The 16057-nt window shown below is 47.2% G+C and overlaps 2 long non-coding RNA genes across 2 annotated transcripts in view; one reads left to right on the top strand and one right to left on the bottom strand.

Annotated features, from left to right (window-relative positions):
- LOC139805191 (uncharacterized) overlaps positions 1 to 16057 on the bottom strand; it is a 105487-nt gene that overhangs the window by 15442 nt on the left and 73988 nt on the right. The gene's annotated exons all lie outside the window — the stretch shown is intronic.
- LOC139805245 (uncharacterized) lies at positions 3419 to 9562 on the top strand. Its single transcript, XR_011729750.1, has 2 exons — positions 3419 to 3588; positions 8064 to 9562. It is a non-coding gene; the product is annotated as an uncharacterized lncRNA (long non-coding RNA).

Genomic DNA, 16057 nt, shown 5'->3' with positions numbered 1-16057 from the left:
GCTCCTCCCCTTGCCCTTCGACAGCGCTTCCACAGAAACTGAAGTCTAAAGTACAGTTCCCTTTGGAAGGGATGTTTGGAAATCCAGTCATTTCCCCACAAAGACAAAAAATTTACGAGCATCAGGAGGATGAACCTGATTTCAGTGTACAGTCAAACCTGTCCTCCCTGGGTACGAAGAATAAAGTATTACTCAAGAGCTCAGACTCAGTGCCAAAGAACAAAGCTGCCAGCTGCAATCTAACCAGGTTCTGCACCAGCTTTCTCCACCACGACCTGAAATCAGAGCCTGCACACCCAGCAGGGCAGTGACCACTTCCCTCCCAAAGAACCAAGCAGCTCCAATGACCCAAGCAAGGTGTGGGGTAGGAGCAGCACACTGCAGGTACCTGCCAGCACCTTCACTCCATTTGCAGCCCAACAGGCAGCTCAGCTCTGAAATTCTTCTGATCCTAACGAAGTCATCTGAAATAAAGCAGCTGAATCAGGCCCTGGAAGAAGCCCTTGCCCATCAAAGGTTAACCTGCAGGTCTCAATCTCTCTGAGCAGATGTACAACATATTTAAGGTGTAATCTCTGTGTACACTCAAAGGAAATCTCTGATGCCCAAAGTTAGGGATGATGGATCCTGCAATCCCTTGAGATTTTTCTGTCTGTCTCTCTGCTAAGTCTGGAAACTGGTATCTACCCTGTGTCTGGATGAAAGTTAAGACCTCAAAGTGCTACTGGTTTCATATAAACTGACAAGGAGGCAAAGGAAACAGAGGATGGGAGCACTCAGGCCTTTGCCCACAAATAACACTCAATATTCCAAGTGGAAGAAGTGCCCCTGAAATACGCTGGAAGTAGAAAGCTGAGTATGAAAAACAAAGGAAAATTCAGGGTGGGTGTACGGTGGCATTAAAGTGTCTGTGCACACCCAAATGATCTCTTGTTGTATCACCAGGTCATCCCAGATGCTGAGACTTTAAACAAAGCAATAACCTTGCCAGGTTTCCAGCACCATTTTCCGGGAGATCCTCTCCTCCCCGCGCGATGCCGAGGGTGACATCTGCCGAGCCCGCCTGAGTTTCACTCTTCCAGTCTTGAAGAGCTTGTCAATGCTTTAAAGCAGTGCCAGTACACCCAGAGCCTCCTTCAAGTTTGTCAGCCCTCACCAGGACCGCCGGGCTGCGACTGTTCCTGCGGCGTGAGCGCGGCTGTGCCAGCACCACAAGGACTTGGGACAAGTTCACATGGGTGAGCGCTGCCCCACGCATTCAATGCATCCCTGCCCTGGGAGGGGAGCGAGTTCTGGGCACAGAGCTCTTCTAACAGCTCCTACATGTGGGAGGGAATATTCTCCACTTAAATATCCCCATATGCCCCCAGCCATCTCCCTTCCCCTTGAGGAAGGGACTTCAATCCCGCCTGACGCAACGCCCTTACCAGCCACCGAGCCCAGTACAGCACTGGTCCGTCACCCTGCTTCTTAGGACATCCAGTAACCTCAAGGGAAAACCAGTTTCCCAAACTTTCCAACCTCTTCTGTCTGCCTGAAGTGCTAAGTGTGAACCAAGCACCAGTGGAACACAAAGGAATGGCCCTTCCTCTAGGAGCAAGGCTGCCCATGGCCATCACGGCTCCCACTCCTCTCCTCCGAGGGGAAAGGGATTCAGGATTTTCTGTTTTGATGGTCTTTAACACTGCAGTGTGAATCTAAAGATAGGAGCCAGAAAAACATTAAAATTGCACAAGACTTGAAACCTAGAGAGTCGGGAGGTCTGGTTCTAATCTTCAATTTAACACCAGGGTGTAACTTCAGGCAAGCCTGCGTTTCTTTTTCATTCTTTGATTGTTTTCACTGTAAGCTCTTTGGGGCAGGAACTGTGTCCCATTGTGTTGTTACAGGGTGTAGAACAATGGGCCCCTGACCTCAGCTGGGGAATCAAGAGATTACAAGAATTATTTAGAGGAAATCTGCGGTTAAACAAGGAATTGGAATCAGACCTCAAGTCCCCATCAAGTGCCAGTACCAGATGATTATTCTTTTTTTACCCTTGGTTAAAAAAAAAAAAAAAAGGCACAATCCCCATTCATTGTTGTCCAACATTCACCATTTTTCACACGTCTGCTCTCCAGCCCAACATCTAAGAGTCTCCACCTTCCCCTGGCTCTGCTGCCACGCTGGGGCAGAGCCTCTCAACCCAACAGTGTCTGCAGCAGCACTGCAGCTCCTTCTGCTTCTGATGGAAACAAAGGAAAAAAAAGAAAAAAAAAAAAAAAAAAAAAAAAAAGGGGGTATCTGGGGAAGGAAGCACCAGAAGGAAATCAAAAGGAAATGCAAGGGCTCTCTGTGTTTGTGTGTGTGCATGGGATTCTTCAGCTGTACATCGGAAATTAATTCCAGCCAGGGTGAGCTCTGTGTGGTCTCACTACCCATCCAAGTCAAACTGCAGTTCACCCCGGCTGCCAAGCAGAGCTGTGGAAGAGAAAAAGGTTCAAGAAAACGTGGAAAAGGAACAAAGAAGCCAAAAGAGTGAGCTGGTGGTATTTTTCTCCAAGTTTTTTCTTTTCCCCCCCTCCTCTCGCTTCTTTCCTTTTTTTTATTTTTTTTTTTTTTTTTTGTTTCCTTTTTAAACAAACCACCTGGATTTGAAGATCTGCAGAATCCCATTAAAGAGCTTTTTACTCTTTCATGAATTGGAGGCGTTTGATGAAAAGGGGGCTAAGGGGAGAGAAGTGTGTCTGCCTGTGGGAGGGGGAGAGGAGGAGGAAGAGGGGGAGATAATGGGGCATGGGAGCCCTTAATTTCTCCTGTCTCCCCTGCCGGTAATAGGGCTGGATGTAAACACTGCTCTGGTGAATGTTGGAGAGTGATTACAGGATAGCTGGGGAAGGAGGAAGCATTTGGAAACCACAAGTAGGAAAGCAGTTCTTTGATGGAGGGTTAGTAATTTCTTTTTTCTCCAGGCCCTCCTCCCTCCCACAGCAGCCCCCCCTTCCCCTCCATCCTCCACCTTCTGTAAACACAGCAGCAGAAATTAGATGGGAGCCAATCTGTTAAACATTGGAAGGCAAAGTGAGCTCAGCACTGGCTCTCACTCTGTAGGATACAACAGGAGAGGACAATACCTCTGTATGACAGAGGTGGTATTATTTTTATTACGTTATTATATATTAAACATATATATTTCTGCTCCCAGCCATGGAGGCAGCTGTCCCAGGCAGGGAGCAAAGAGCCAGGGAGGGAAGACACAAATTGCTGTGATGGAGAAACATCACGGGGCAGGATCAGAGTTCAGAGAACCAAGTTCTCCACAGGCATCACCCCAGTGCCCAAGTGCTGCTGGCTCAGCCTACAGCAGCTCCATGGTTCCCACCTAAACAGAAGGTCCAGAGATGACCTTACTAGAGCAGACCTGAGGTTCGTGTCAGTGAAATACTACAAGGGCTGAAATCCTGCAAGGGATGCTCATTGCTCCTCTGCAGAACCACCAGGAGCTCAGTGTGCATCCCAAAATCAGTGCTTGCTTTCCAGTGCTCCTCAGAGAGCAGTTTTAACTCCCTGAGACGAGTCCATCCTGGCAAAGGGCAGTGATTTTACCAGGTGAGAGATTAATTCAGCCTCCAGGTTGTTAGTAACCATTTCCAAGTGACTTTAACAGGAGTTAAATACCCCCAATTCTACAAAATCCTATAGGTAGGAAGGATCTAACTATCCATCCAAAAGTTCTGCATGGATCTCAGATGGGGATTCAGCTCTGACCAACTTTTAACTGAACATACTCTTGAGCTAGAAGGTATCATGATGGTCCTCTAATTGAATCTCTACTTAATCTATCCCCCTCTGACACTTAATACTTTTTGCCCCAGGCTCGTGTAGTGTTTTCTTGCATGACAGCACCACCACAAATCCCTTCATTTAAACAACTGTAAATGATGAAGAGTACACATCCTGTACCAAACACATGGGTTTTACAAGCTGGAATAAATAGACCAGACAGCTCTGTTGCATGCACAGAGCAGTATCTACAACAGGGTCATTATATTGCTATTGTTTACTCATTTAAAGCTTGCTTCAGCAAAATATACAAATACAAGGCAGTCCCAAAGCTATTCAGATGCAGGCCCAGAGAAGCCTTTGAGTGCAAGAACTGGTGTATGAACCAGAGGAACTGAGCAGGACAGCAGTGAGATGAAAACATTGACACAGAATGTCTTCCAGATGAGGTGGAACAGCCAGAGTTCTCCCAGACACCTCCACCCTGCTCATCCTTCACAGCACCCACCCTCCCTAGAACTTTTCTGAAGCTCAGCAGTCTCTGCACCAGTCCAGATTCCAGGCTAGAATTAGAGACTTTCACCTGCAGTGCAGCTAAACCCCTCTCTTGTGATCATCACAGCTACAGAGGAGCTCACTGCTGCCCTTGGGATCTGCAGCCCCAGGGATAAATCAGCTACCCTGAAAAAAATGGAAACGTTCTCAAATATCTTCCAAAACGTTTTTCAGTTCTTATCTATACAAAGATCTCTCATCTGCTGTGGGCTCAGAAACAACCTAGGACCAAGTGATGAAGAAGCACAGCTCTTCACTGACAGTTCCCAAGCTTTGCTCTCCTTTCCTGTCTTTCACCCCTTTCCTCCTCTCCTCCCCTTCCTTTGAACGGGACTGAAATAAAAGCAAGGGACATGTAGGAAGCCACTTCCCTTCCCAACCCCAAAGTTTGGCTGTTTCTGGTACCTGAAAACCCTCTTGAAGGCAGGCTAAGTTAATAGTTTTACTTTTAGCCTTCTCTTCTCCCTGCAGCCCAAACTCAGCTCCTAAAGTAGCAAACTTCCTCTGTTAGGTGTAACTGAGGGCAGCCCAAAAGCCAGGAACAGGCAAAAAGGTCCCTGAAGGAGCCCCAGGCAGGACAGGCAGCACTGCCTCATCTTCCCCAGATCTTCTCTACCACATTCTTGCCCTAAAGAGTGTGGTTATTTTCTCAGTGCACAGCTACCTGAAATCAAGACCCATTTCCTGAAGGCTGCTGTCTGCAAATGTCATCTGAAGCTCTCCCATCACCAGCACCAGGACCACCTCAGCACAGGGATTTCACCATGACAGGATCAATCTGATCTCACAGGAAGGGCTGGGGCCAGTTTCAAGGAGTTCAACCCTCTAATGGAGAATAGGACCTTCTTTTTCCCACCTCTACCCCTTGAAAATGGGATTTCCCAAGTTGGGAACCATCAACCCCATAAAGAAATCCTCCTTGCAGCCTGGGCAGGCAGAGCAAAGGTGGGTGGCAAACAATGGCAGAGACAAAGGAAGCAATGTGACACAGCCTGCAGAAGGTGATGCACAGCAGGATGAAAAGCAGAATATCAGAGCAGAATCATTTGGGAGTTGTTTGATACCCCCCACTCCATGGCTCCCAACACCAGGACCCTGTGCAGGAGCGTGATGCTCTTCCTCCACATCAGCAGCAAGCCAGCAGGAAGCTTGCTGACTCTGCTACCACGGGTACTGCACCCTTATTTCCCTCCCTCAGACCACTTTTTTTACCTTTTCCTCTGTCCAAAGTTGGCACGAGGTCTGATGCCACTTTTGTTAATGAGCAACCACAATTTAGCCATAAAACGGCGCCGTGAGCTGATCAGACATTACCAACACGCTGAGGTTCCAGCACCTTATTCCCCCCAGAACGTTCCAGGGAGAGCTTATCATTTGGGAAAGCTGAGCTGAGGAGGGTCCAAATGTCATCTGTGGAAGAGGAGGGCGGGAGGCCAACTGGAGATGATCAATCTCCAAAAGGCAAGAGCTGCAAAGTTGGGATAGGAAAGCGTTCCCAGGAAGGGCTGAGGATTAAACCCGAGCACAGCCAGGAGTGTACAAGCCAGCCAAGGTGCTATCAAGGCGTGATGTTATTACCTCCAAGGGATGCCATTAAAGCTCTGTTTACAAACCTAATGTGCCAGGGAATGGGTCAAGGAAAGAATTATTAGCAACAAAGCTATTTGATCTCTTTTATGATCCAATGACTCATATCGCTTCATCCACCAGAAGGTGAATAATGAAAACCTCAAGCCCCTTGATTTATACACGTGTCCAGAATCCTGTGTTCTTTAACCTCAGATGCCCTCTTAAGTGTGATTCATCCTAAATCAAATGGAAGCTCGGGTGCTATCGCCCCCACTCTCTCCTCCCCCTCACTAATTGAAATGCTGACTGACATCCTGGCAGAATAAAATCCCAGTGCCCAGTGACGGATGGCTGGGGCAGAGGACGGGGTCAAGAGAGAGGACTTGCAGCTATAACCATCCTCCTCCACATGTGGGATGGTCCCAGTTTCACCTAACGCTCCCTCTGGAATGCCAGAGGCAGTGTCACTGAATAATTTAGGCTGGAAGGGACCTCTGGAGGTCATCTGTCCATCTGGAGGTACTTTAGTGGGGCAGATCTGAGTGGATGGAAGAGCTCTCGTTGCTACAGCTTCACCAAAGGCATGCAAACCCTCAGCCAGGCTGGTCCAGAAATTGCATCAGAAAACTGCAGAGCCCAAATGTGTTTTCAAACACTGAGATGCCCCTGAGAGGCCTGCTGGTCTCAAGAAAAAACCTGACCTAAACCCTGTGGGTTTCCAGTGGTTGTCAGTCAGCTCATTCTCTCAGCACCCACTGCTTTTAGGTTCCCGCATCCCAAAGGGTTTTAGGACTGTCCAAAAGGTGGATTGCTCCACAATCAGTGTGTGCTGGGTCCCCAGTGTAAGTCCAGAGCAGTCACCACAGAAAACTTAACAGCCCCAAGTCATCCCCACAGCTCTGCAATGGCCCAGCTCCTCCCATGCTGAACCCTCTGGACCGAAGGCAGCTTTGGAGAGAAGCATTTGAGGAAGTTCAGAACACAACTTCAGCTACAATAATAGCCAGAAAACCAAGGGAAAACAACCAGCTTTGTAGCTTGTTGTTTGTTTGTTTCTTCATTTTTAATGTTGGGTACATGTTCCAATCTTTTCTAGTGCCCAGTAAATAGTGCCCAGCACCATGGGTACTGCCCAGATCCCTCAACTTCCCAGCTGCTGCACAGAGCTCAGAATCTGCACAAATCATCCATGAGTGCTCAGCTGGCTTCTCAGGGGAGTTCTCCCAGGAAAGAAACTATTCTGTGAATTTCAGGTGTTTGGAATAAGAAAGTTAAAGATTTTTTTTTTTTTTTCTCCTGTTGTTCCCCCAGCTATGCCAACACTTACAGAGATGTCTCCAAGTTTTGTGAAACCACTGAGGCCAAATGTCTTCTCTTCTTCAGCAGTGAATGCCCCACCAGATGGGAGTGAGAAGGTCACTTCCCATGGGAAAAACTTGGAGGGGGCAGGAATCTGATGTTGCTGTTGGAAAAATAACCCAAAAGGGGCTCAAGGGTACAAACAGGAGCAAGTGGATTTCTTAGAATAAGGTCATTTTCTACCACTAGAAAAAAGGATAATAATCCTGAAAGGCCGAGTTTTGCAAATTTTTTTCTCCACTCATCCCCAAGATATTCAGGACAGCTCAAGAAAACACCACTGGAAGAACCTGAGGGGAACCAAAGGCCTTCCATTTCCTAGCACATTTCCATCCCTCCTCACTTTCTAGTGGTTTCACAAACATCTGGAGGCACATCCAACCCTGGAGGTTTTGAAGGGTTTCCAGGATGCAGAGTTCAATGCCCTGTGTATCCCTGAGCCCAAATAATCCCTGCAGGTTATTTGGGGTTTTCTGGTCTGGCCCACACTGCTGTGTCCACTCTGTCCATTTGCCACAGCTTGGCAATGGTCGTGGAACACTTTCTGAGACACCAAAAATGCTTCCTTTTTGAAGACTTGAGTCCATTTGCATGAGAGATCAACAACAACAAAAAAACCACAAAACAACAAAACAACCCTCACACGACCAAGCAAACCCAAAGACCCACAGGTTCTGCTGATATTCAGCCCTGGAGCCCATCCAAGGTCTAAGCCATGGTCCTGTTTTCCTTGTGATGGGTGAATGCACTGAATCCTGACATTGTGAACATTATATTCTGCATTACAATACAAAGTTTTATTGTTATTTTTTCCACAGCTGAAGCCAGGAAGGAAAAGGAGCTGGGCTGAAGGAGCAAGGCCACGTTTAAACTCCAGCAGGGTGTTTAGGAAGCTGAGCACCCACCCTGAGACCCCTCTGCTGCTATGCCAGTGGCTTCAGTTGCCTTTTCCACACCTACGTGAAGTCCTTGATTATTTTCCCTTTGGTAAGAAACTTTCACAAATACAGAACAGAATTTCAAAGGTGGGTCAGAGGGATGGGAGCTGTACTAAACCACTTTTGGAGAAGGTCCTAATCCAATGGGATTAAATAATCCGAGTCGACCAAGAGATCAGAAACCATGCTCCATCTTCTCTTCTAAAGTTCTGATCAGGATGCAAACCACACGTCTTTCTGGGCTCATCCTTGCAGCGTTCAATAAATTAATCTATGTTTTAGACACAAAGTTTGAAAAATGGGCTGCTCTGCAGAGCTACATTCCCCTGTTCATGAAGCCATTTTACCAAGCTGGCCAAGTGCTGCCCACAACCCTCACAGCTGCAGCCAGAAAGGCATCTCCAGCAGAAGTGTAGGAAACACTGAATATGGGCTCTGAAAGAATTTTCAATTAAAACTTATAGATCACTTCTGGACATGAATCCTATTTACAATTTAGACCAGACTCAGCTGTCAGGAACAGCCAATCTTGTTCTGGTGCTTATAGAGAAAAGCTTTCCCCAGTATCTTGCTAACAAAGCCTATTAGTACTGTCTATCATCAGAACTGGAAAATGAATGACTGCTCTCTTTATAATACCATTTACAAGCCAGAAAGTCCTCATCATGCACAGTGTAACCCAGGAATTTCCACTTCAGTTAGAACCAAAAGCCGTGTACTTCCAGCTAAGAGCACTGGACCCCAGCCTGTGATCTCCATTCTGTTTGGCAGGACCACACATCCACGGGATTTTTAAATATTTATTTTCACTTCTTCGCCCCCTAACGTCACCGTAACGGCCACATGGAGTAGTTAACAACTGTGTTGTAAGATATGAGCAAGCCCATTGAAAACTGGGGCTTAGATTTAACCCCCCCCACCCCACCATTGATCACTGCAAGTCACAAATTATGGCATTTCAGCAGCAGAGCTACTGCCAGCAGGAGGATTAGCAACATCAGCTGTAATGAGCCACTTCATTTTCAAATAACATTTAGAAATTTACAGTGCCTGGAACTGCAGTGATTAAATGGATAACAGAGCTGAGCACACCGGATATGGATCACTTCTAATTTTCCACTTATGTCCAGTAACCCATCATAAACTATCCAGAATCCTTTGGTCTTCATTTCTCTCACACCAGAATATTTAAACAAAAAAAGATGATCCATCATTGAAGTTAGAGTAGTGGAAAACCAATGAGAGATAAGGAGTTGGCCAGAAATTCCCAGACTTCAGATGTCCTGTTTCCAGTTCTGGCTTATGTTGGGGAGAATGAAGAAAAATGCCAGTGAAATGACACAAAAGTGAAAAATTAAACCAGACCTACAGAACATGAATCTATGGCTTGTTCTGCTTTAGAGAGTCCATGCTCATGCATCCAGTTTCACAAAATTCATTATTCCCTACTCCCATGAGTAAAGCCTGGTCTCATATCTAAGGCCCAAGGCCTCGGAGCAGAGAGTGCAGCTGGTTTTAAAGAGCTGAAACCGTAATTATCATGAAGGAGCAGAGATCTAAAGAAAAGTATTGATTTTGATGACTTTTTTTTTTTTTTTTGTGGAAATGTCAGAATGTTTGTTGCATTTCTGCATTATTTACCACAATAAAAGGGCTGAAGTGCCTAAGCCTCTTGACAGAAGTGCTTGGGTAGCATTAAATCCATTTTTTCAGTTGGCCTGCAGGACATGGGAAGTTTGGCATTTTACTCCAACTGGGAATCATCTCTTCCTCTCTCTCAAACTACGGAATGTTTGAGGGAGCAGAAATTCCTCTTTGGTATCTTCTGTACTACATCTGGCTACAAGGAGGTCTCTTACATGAGTTCCAAACGTTTCCTTTGCAGTCTCAGCCACTTGTGCAATTCCAGTGCTATTGTCTCCTTTTCTTTCCTTTTCCAACCCCACGTCAAATCTGCACAAGCAGAAATGCCTCTGGATGGAAGGCAGGGATTCAGCTGCCATTCCCTTCCTTCTCCAGCTTGAGTTCCAATAAAATTTAAAGTTTGGTTACACCGAGTTCATTACTGACAGAGTAGTTTGGGTCACTTTTAATTCAATCCACCTACCATAAGCCATGACCTCCCCCAGACAGGCCAATCCACCTGGAAAAATGAATGCCTCTCTCTTTTTTTTCCACATTAAAGTAATGACATAAAATAATCAGATGCTGGAATGTGTCCTGGCATGAACAACAAACACAGGCAGCAAGCTTTATTAGCTGTTTCTCTGGAAGAAAGCTCCAAAGGCCCTACATATATTTACTAATGTGCACTGGGAATGACCTCAGATCCTCCAGGCCAGGCCAGGGCAAAAGCTCCTTTAAACATCTTTAGAGCTCACTTTACACTTTATTTCATTACTTAGGAGGGAAGGATGGAAAAACATCCCCATTGCCTGGGATATTTGTGGGAAGGAGAGGGGATGATGTTCTGCAAATGGGGACTTGGCACAGCAATGCCTCCCCACCCACCCAACAGGGCACAGGGGGTTTGGGTTTTTTTTTCAGCTGGTAGCATTTAATGGTCCCTGCTATTCCAGGGACAGGGAACTGCTTGGGATGGATCCCTGCAAAGGCTGCTGCAGAACAGGAGGGCTTCGTGGTGCTCCTCCATCCTGCATCCAGGAGTCTGGGAAGGGGAAAGCACTGCTGTACCCTGCTCTTGGGATGAGGGGTCCCCCCTCGGGCTCTGCAGCTCAGAAAGGGGCTCAGGAATAGCTCAGGTCTCAGAATGCTCCTGTCCCTGGGCACAGCTGGATGGGCTGGCTCAGCACACCCTGGGGCATGGGAAGTTAACTGGAGTTACTGGAGAGCAAGCAGGGAAGCTTGGAGAAGAGGAGAGTGAGGGGCAACCTCATGAATCTTTATAAATACATAAAGGGAGAGGGCCAGGAGGATGGTGCCAGGCTCTGATCAGTGATGCCCAAGGACAAGAGGCAATGGATAGAAGCTTGAGCAGAGGAGATTCCACATAAACACAAGGAGAATTTTTTTACCATGAGGGTAGCAGAGCCCAGGCTGCCCAGGAAGGTTGTGGAATCTCCTTTTCTGGAGACATTCAGATATCTTCATCCATGAGGTTCCTGCAGGTGACCCTGCTCTGGGAGGGGGTTGGGACTCAAGGATCTTTCCAGGTCCCTTCCAGCCCCTGACTTTCTGTGGTTCAGTGATTCTGTGAAGCAGAGGGGTCCTTGGCAGCTCTCATGGGAACCATCACTTCCCTTGTGTCCTGGAGCAGTGATCTGCACCACCAGACTCAGGAGTAAAATCTGGCTTGTTCTGTAGCAGGAAAACCCCAAATGGGGGGAATTTGCTTCAATCAATCATATGTTTGAACAGTATCTGACCAGGGAGAGCTCTATCATAAACTAGGACAAGACCACTGGAGAGGGTGGATGAAGAAACACAGGAAAAGGAGAAAAAAAAAGAGATTAAATTTGCATATGGTCTTTGGAAATGGGAAGAAAAAAATGATCCAAAGGTAAAGAGAAGAGCTGGGTGACAGCAGATGGAAGTTAGAGCAATGCATGGGCCAAGGCACAGATGAAATAAAGAAGTGTAAAGTGTCTTTTCTTTGAGGAGCTGGAGTCTCATCATCCAAACCCCTCACAGTGATCACAGAGGTCAGTGATGAATCCAGCCAGTGCTGAAATCCCCCAAGAGCAACCCCTCATGTTCAGAAGGGATGAATGAGACAAGAGATGCTCCTGCAAAAGCCATCAGAAACCACTGGGAATTCTGTGCTTTGCTCTGGAGTCTCAGCAGGAATTATGGCCCAGTGAGGGCTGTAACCAGAACAGAGAGGACACTGCTGCTTTTCAAGCCATCCATCAAAGAAGTCCTTGTCACTTGGGCCCTGGCTGACCTGGGATTATTGTCACAGCTGGACACCAATGTCACTGCTGGACTTTGCAGGACCCAGAAACCTTTCTGCTCCCAACAGAAAGCTCCCAGCTCTCTGCAGATGCTCCCAACCCTACAGCATTCTGTACCACTGCATCTCCAAAATCCTTTACAAAAGCAGCCAAATATTGGTGCTTACACTACAGACTGACAAGACTCTGTCCTGTTTCTCCAAGTTCACCCCACAAGCCCCAAAGCAGTGCTGTGACCAGAGGAAACATCACTGACACTCTGCTCCTGTTAAGCTGGACCATGGGGGCAGCTCTGGGATCACTTAGCAGAGACATTAATGGAAAGATGGAGCCTTTTTACCTTTCAGATGTGTAGAAAACCTTGAAAGCAAAACACTGCACAGTCTGAACCTTGAAAGCTTCTCCCAGGCCTGATGGACAGAGGGAATTGCAAAAGGCTTACACACATCACTCCATCCATTTGGTGGCACAGCTTCCTGGGATCCCAGTACAAACCAGAGTCATGACAAGTCCCACAGTCTCTGGAGAGAGGTTTAGAAATCTCCTCTTTGAAGACTCCTCATAAACAAAACCTCAAAGTTCCATTTTTTTCCCCAATTCTCAGTCTGCTGCATACACAAAATTAAAAAAAAAAAAAATCCAACGCTCGCATAAATAAAAATATAAATGTCAGCCTGTGTTCTCTCCCACACCCCACTGCCTCCCTCCTCCTTCCTCATTGTTTTGTTCCACAGGATGCTGCTTGGCTGTGAGGTGCACTGAGCCATCTGCCAGAAACATGGACACAGCTCACCCACCCGTGGGGACACAGGGGCTGCAGTGCCAGGGGATGGCTCTGGGTGAGCTCAGAACCACAGCCCCAAAGCTCTGTCTGCTTAAACCAAATGATCAGAGAATCAGAGAATTCTCAGGGCTGGAAGGGACCTTTGGGCTCTCCCAGTCCCAACCCCTGCCATGGGCAGGACACCTCCCACCAGCTCAGGTTGCTCAGAGCCCTCTCCAGCCCGGCCTTAAAAACTTCCAGGGATGGATGGGGCTTCCACCACCTCTCTGGGCAACCTGGGCCAGGGTCTCAGCACCCTCCTGGGGAAGAACTTCTTCCTCACATCCACTCTGAGTCTCCCCTCCTCTAGTTTGAATCCATCCCCCCGTGTCCTATCACTACTGACACCCCAAAAAGTCCCTCCCCAGCTTTCCTGCAGCCCCTTCAGACCCTGGAAGGCCACAATGAGGTCTCCTGGGAGCCTTCTCCTCTCCAGACTGAACAACCCCAACTCTCCCAGGCTGTGCCCATGGCAGAGCTGCTCCAGCCCTCTGAGCATCCTCGTGGCCCTTCCCTGGACACCCTCCAGCACCTCCGTGTCCCACCTGTAAAAGGGGCTAAATTCTGGCTTTCCCCTTTTTACAAAGGGAATGGCACTTTGTAAATGGGCTACACAGGAGCGGGAAGTTGAACATTCTGGGAAAAAAGGGCTCTTCATGGGAAGACCTGGCACATCCAGGAGTCCCTGAAGTGGTGTGGTCTACAGAAACAGTGCCCTTCTTGTACAGACATGAAGGTACAAGGGAATGGGAGGGACACTGGAATGTTTTTGGAAGTGTTGCTACTGGAAATAAGAATCAACTATTACAGGACTTTAGACTTCAGGGAGCATCTTAAAACCTTCCCCCTGAAATCAGACCAGCTCTTTGCACCTTATTGTCCCAGGCCAAGTGTTGAGCTGCTGCCTGTGAACATCAGGGACTCTCAGCAGATCTTGACTTTGCCTCAAGAAGAGGAAGAGAGATCTGCCTGATTTTGAAATGAGTGGTTTGAAGCCCCATCTTGATTCATCAACCTCTCCCAAAGGGGGGAAGAGGAAAAATATTGGATTCAGAACCAGAATCACATATCAACTTGATTTGTTTGGCAGAACTTCCAGCAACTGAGTCCATCTCAGTCCCAGGCTGAAACACCCCATCTAGAAAGGGACCAGTAGGTCACTCTACTGTTTTTCAGTCCTTGACCCTGCTGAGGCCTCCAACAGAACTGCCAAGTAGCAATGGTTGCAAAAGCATTTGTTGTTCTCCCTTTTTAGAAGGAAAATAAATAAAAAAAGTGATTCTCCACTTGTTCAGTGGTGGGAGAGAAGAGCCAGAGGGCTGGACCTGAGCAGCCCCTGTGACACTGGAGGTGGAGATGTAGAGGTGAAAGGTTCCACAAACTGATTACCAGGAAAACATACAGCTGGAAACAAGTGCTAATAAGAGTTGCAACATTCAGAGATCAAACGCCTTAAATTTCCTAAATTTAAAAACACAGGACAGAAAAAACTAAAAGGGCTCTGTGGCACATTTAAGCCAACCCAGTGTTTTTCAGGCACGTCCCTACTTAATTTCACAGCACAGGTCTGAGAAAGCAGTTGCAAATTATCACTAAACACAGATGGAAGACTTGTTCTTAGAAGAACACACCCAAGAAGTTGTTCTCTCTTTCCAGAAGCCATCAACAACAACCTTGCAGCATGAGACCTTTCAGTACTTTATCCCAGAGTTTGTGGCATTTGTCAGAATATCACAATTTGCTTTTAGATTTTTATTGGCTTAAAAGTGAGACTCCACTGAGAAATGCAGTAAACCCTTTCCTCAAAAGTTCTTGTAAGGAAGAAGCCAAGGAACAGCAGAGAGAAGAAGACCCAGTGCTGTTCTCCAGGTCAGGCTTTGGCCTCTGCTACAGTCAGAACCCTGTGATAAAGGAAGGAGTTGGACCTTCCTCTTGTTCAGCTTAAAAAAAACATAAACAACCACCTTTTTTGGAGCTTTCACCAAGCCATGGAAGTGTTTAAACACTCTGGGCATCTCACAGACCCCAAAGCCAAGGTTCCCCAGTTCTGGGGAGCTTTGCAGGGATGCCCATCCTCCGTTCATACCCTCAGTGCACCAGGATCACAAACAAAACCAAGGCAACACTCAGTGCTACCACGAAACAGAAGTACTTGATATAAAGTTTAACAAACAAAAATACAAGGAAAATGCAGAGCAGCGTGTGGGGACTTGGGGCTAATCAGAACCAGCTCCCCTCTACTTCCAGCTCCCACTCAGTTTTCAACCACTGCAAATGAAAACCTTCCTGCCCTCAAGAAGGTCCAGTATTCTGACAGCAATTTGACTCAAGTCAGTTTGCTTTTATTGGTTATTTCTCCAAGGAAATATCAGACTGCTCTTGAGCATCTTACAGAGTGCTTCTGTATCTGGAGGCAGAAAAGGCCCAGGGCAAACTGGTTCTTACTGGCACCTCTGGTACCTGGCCAGGAAGCAGGGTTGAGCCCTGTGGGGTCTGAGCTCCGTGTGTTCATGTTTCTGTGAGTGGATTGACACCCAAAACTTGGTGCAGGGTTTGTAGAACCTTCCAGACCTTGCAGGGAGAGATGCACAAGCTCTTTTAAGGCTCTTGGAAATATCCAGCCTGGACCATCTAGGAACTGGTAGATTTATCCAGAAATTGGGAAGCCAGATGGACTACACCCAAAGTAGCTGTTCTGCAGAACTGGACATACTTGGGTTGCTGTTGAGGCAACACAGCCCATTTCTCTTTGGCAAGGAACACACCAAGCTGAGTCTGGGAATGGCCTGACATCTGCAAAAGTTGACAGGAAACAAGGTCAGATCCCAACAAGGGCTCAGAACAGGTTGTAGATGCATCTCACACCCTGTTCATCACCTAAACCTACACCTGAGCCTTGCCTCTTCCCCTTTTACCCAGAAATGGCATCAATACAACAGGAAAGGTCACCCCAGGTTTCAACAGGACTGGAATGAAGGAGGCTTTGTGCCCAAAACAGCTCAGTTCTGGTAGCTGCCTGGTCTTATCTCTCCTGTGGGCCTTTGTTTGCAGATGGAGATGATACCCAAAGACTTCCAACACACAGTTTGCCAAACCAGTAAATTATGGTTTTTTCATGTATCCTTCCAGGCCCTTCC

This window comes from Heliangelus exortis, chromosome 19, assembly GCF_036169615.1.
Source record: "Heliangelus exortis chromosome 19, bHelExo1.hap1, whole genome shotgun sequence".
In the NCBI taxonomy this organism is placed as follows: Eukaryota; Metazoa; Chordata; class Aves; order Apodiformes; family Trochilidae; genus Heliangelus; species Heliangelus exortis.
The sequence above is the reverse complement of the archived record's forward strand: the minus strand, read 5'-3'. Positions and strand labels throughout refer to the sequence as shown.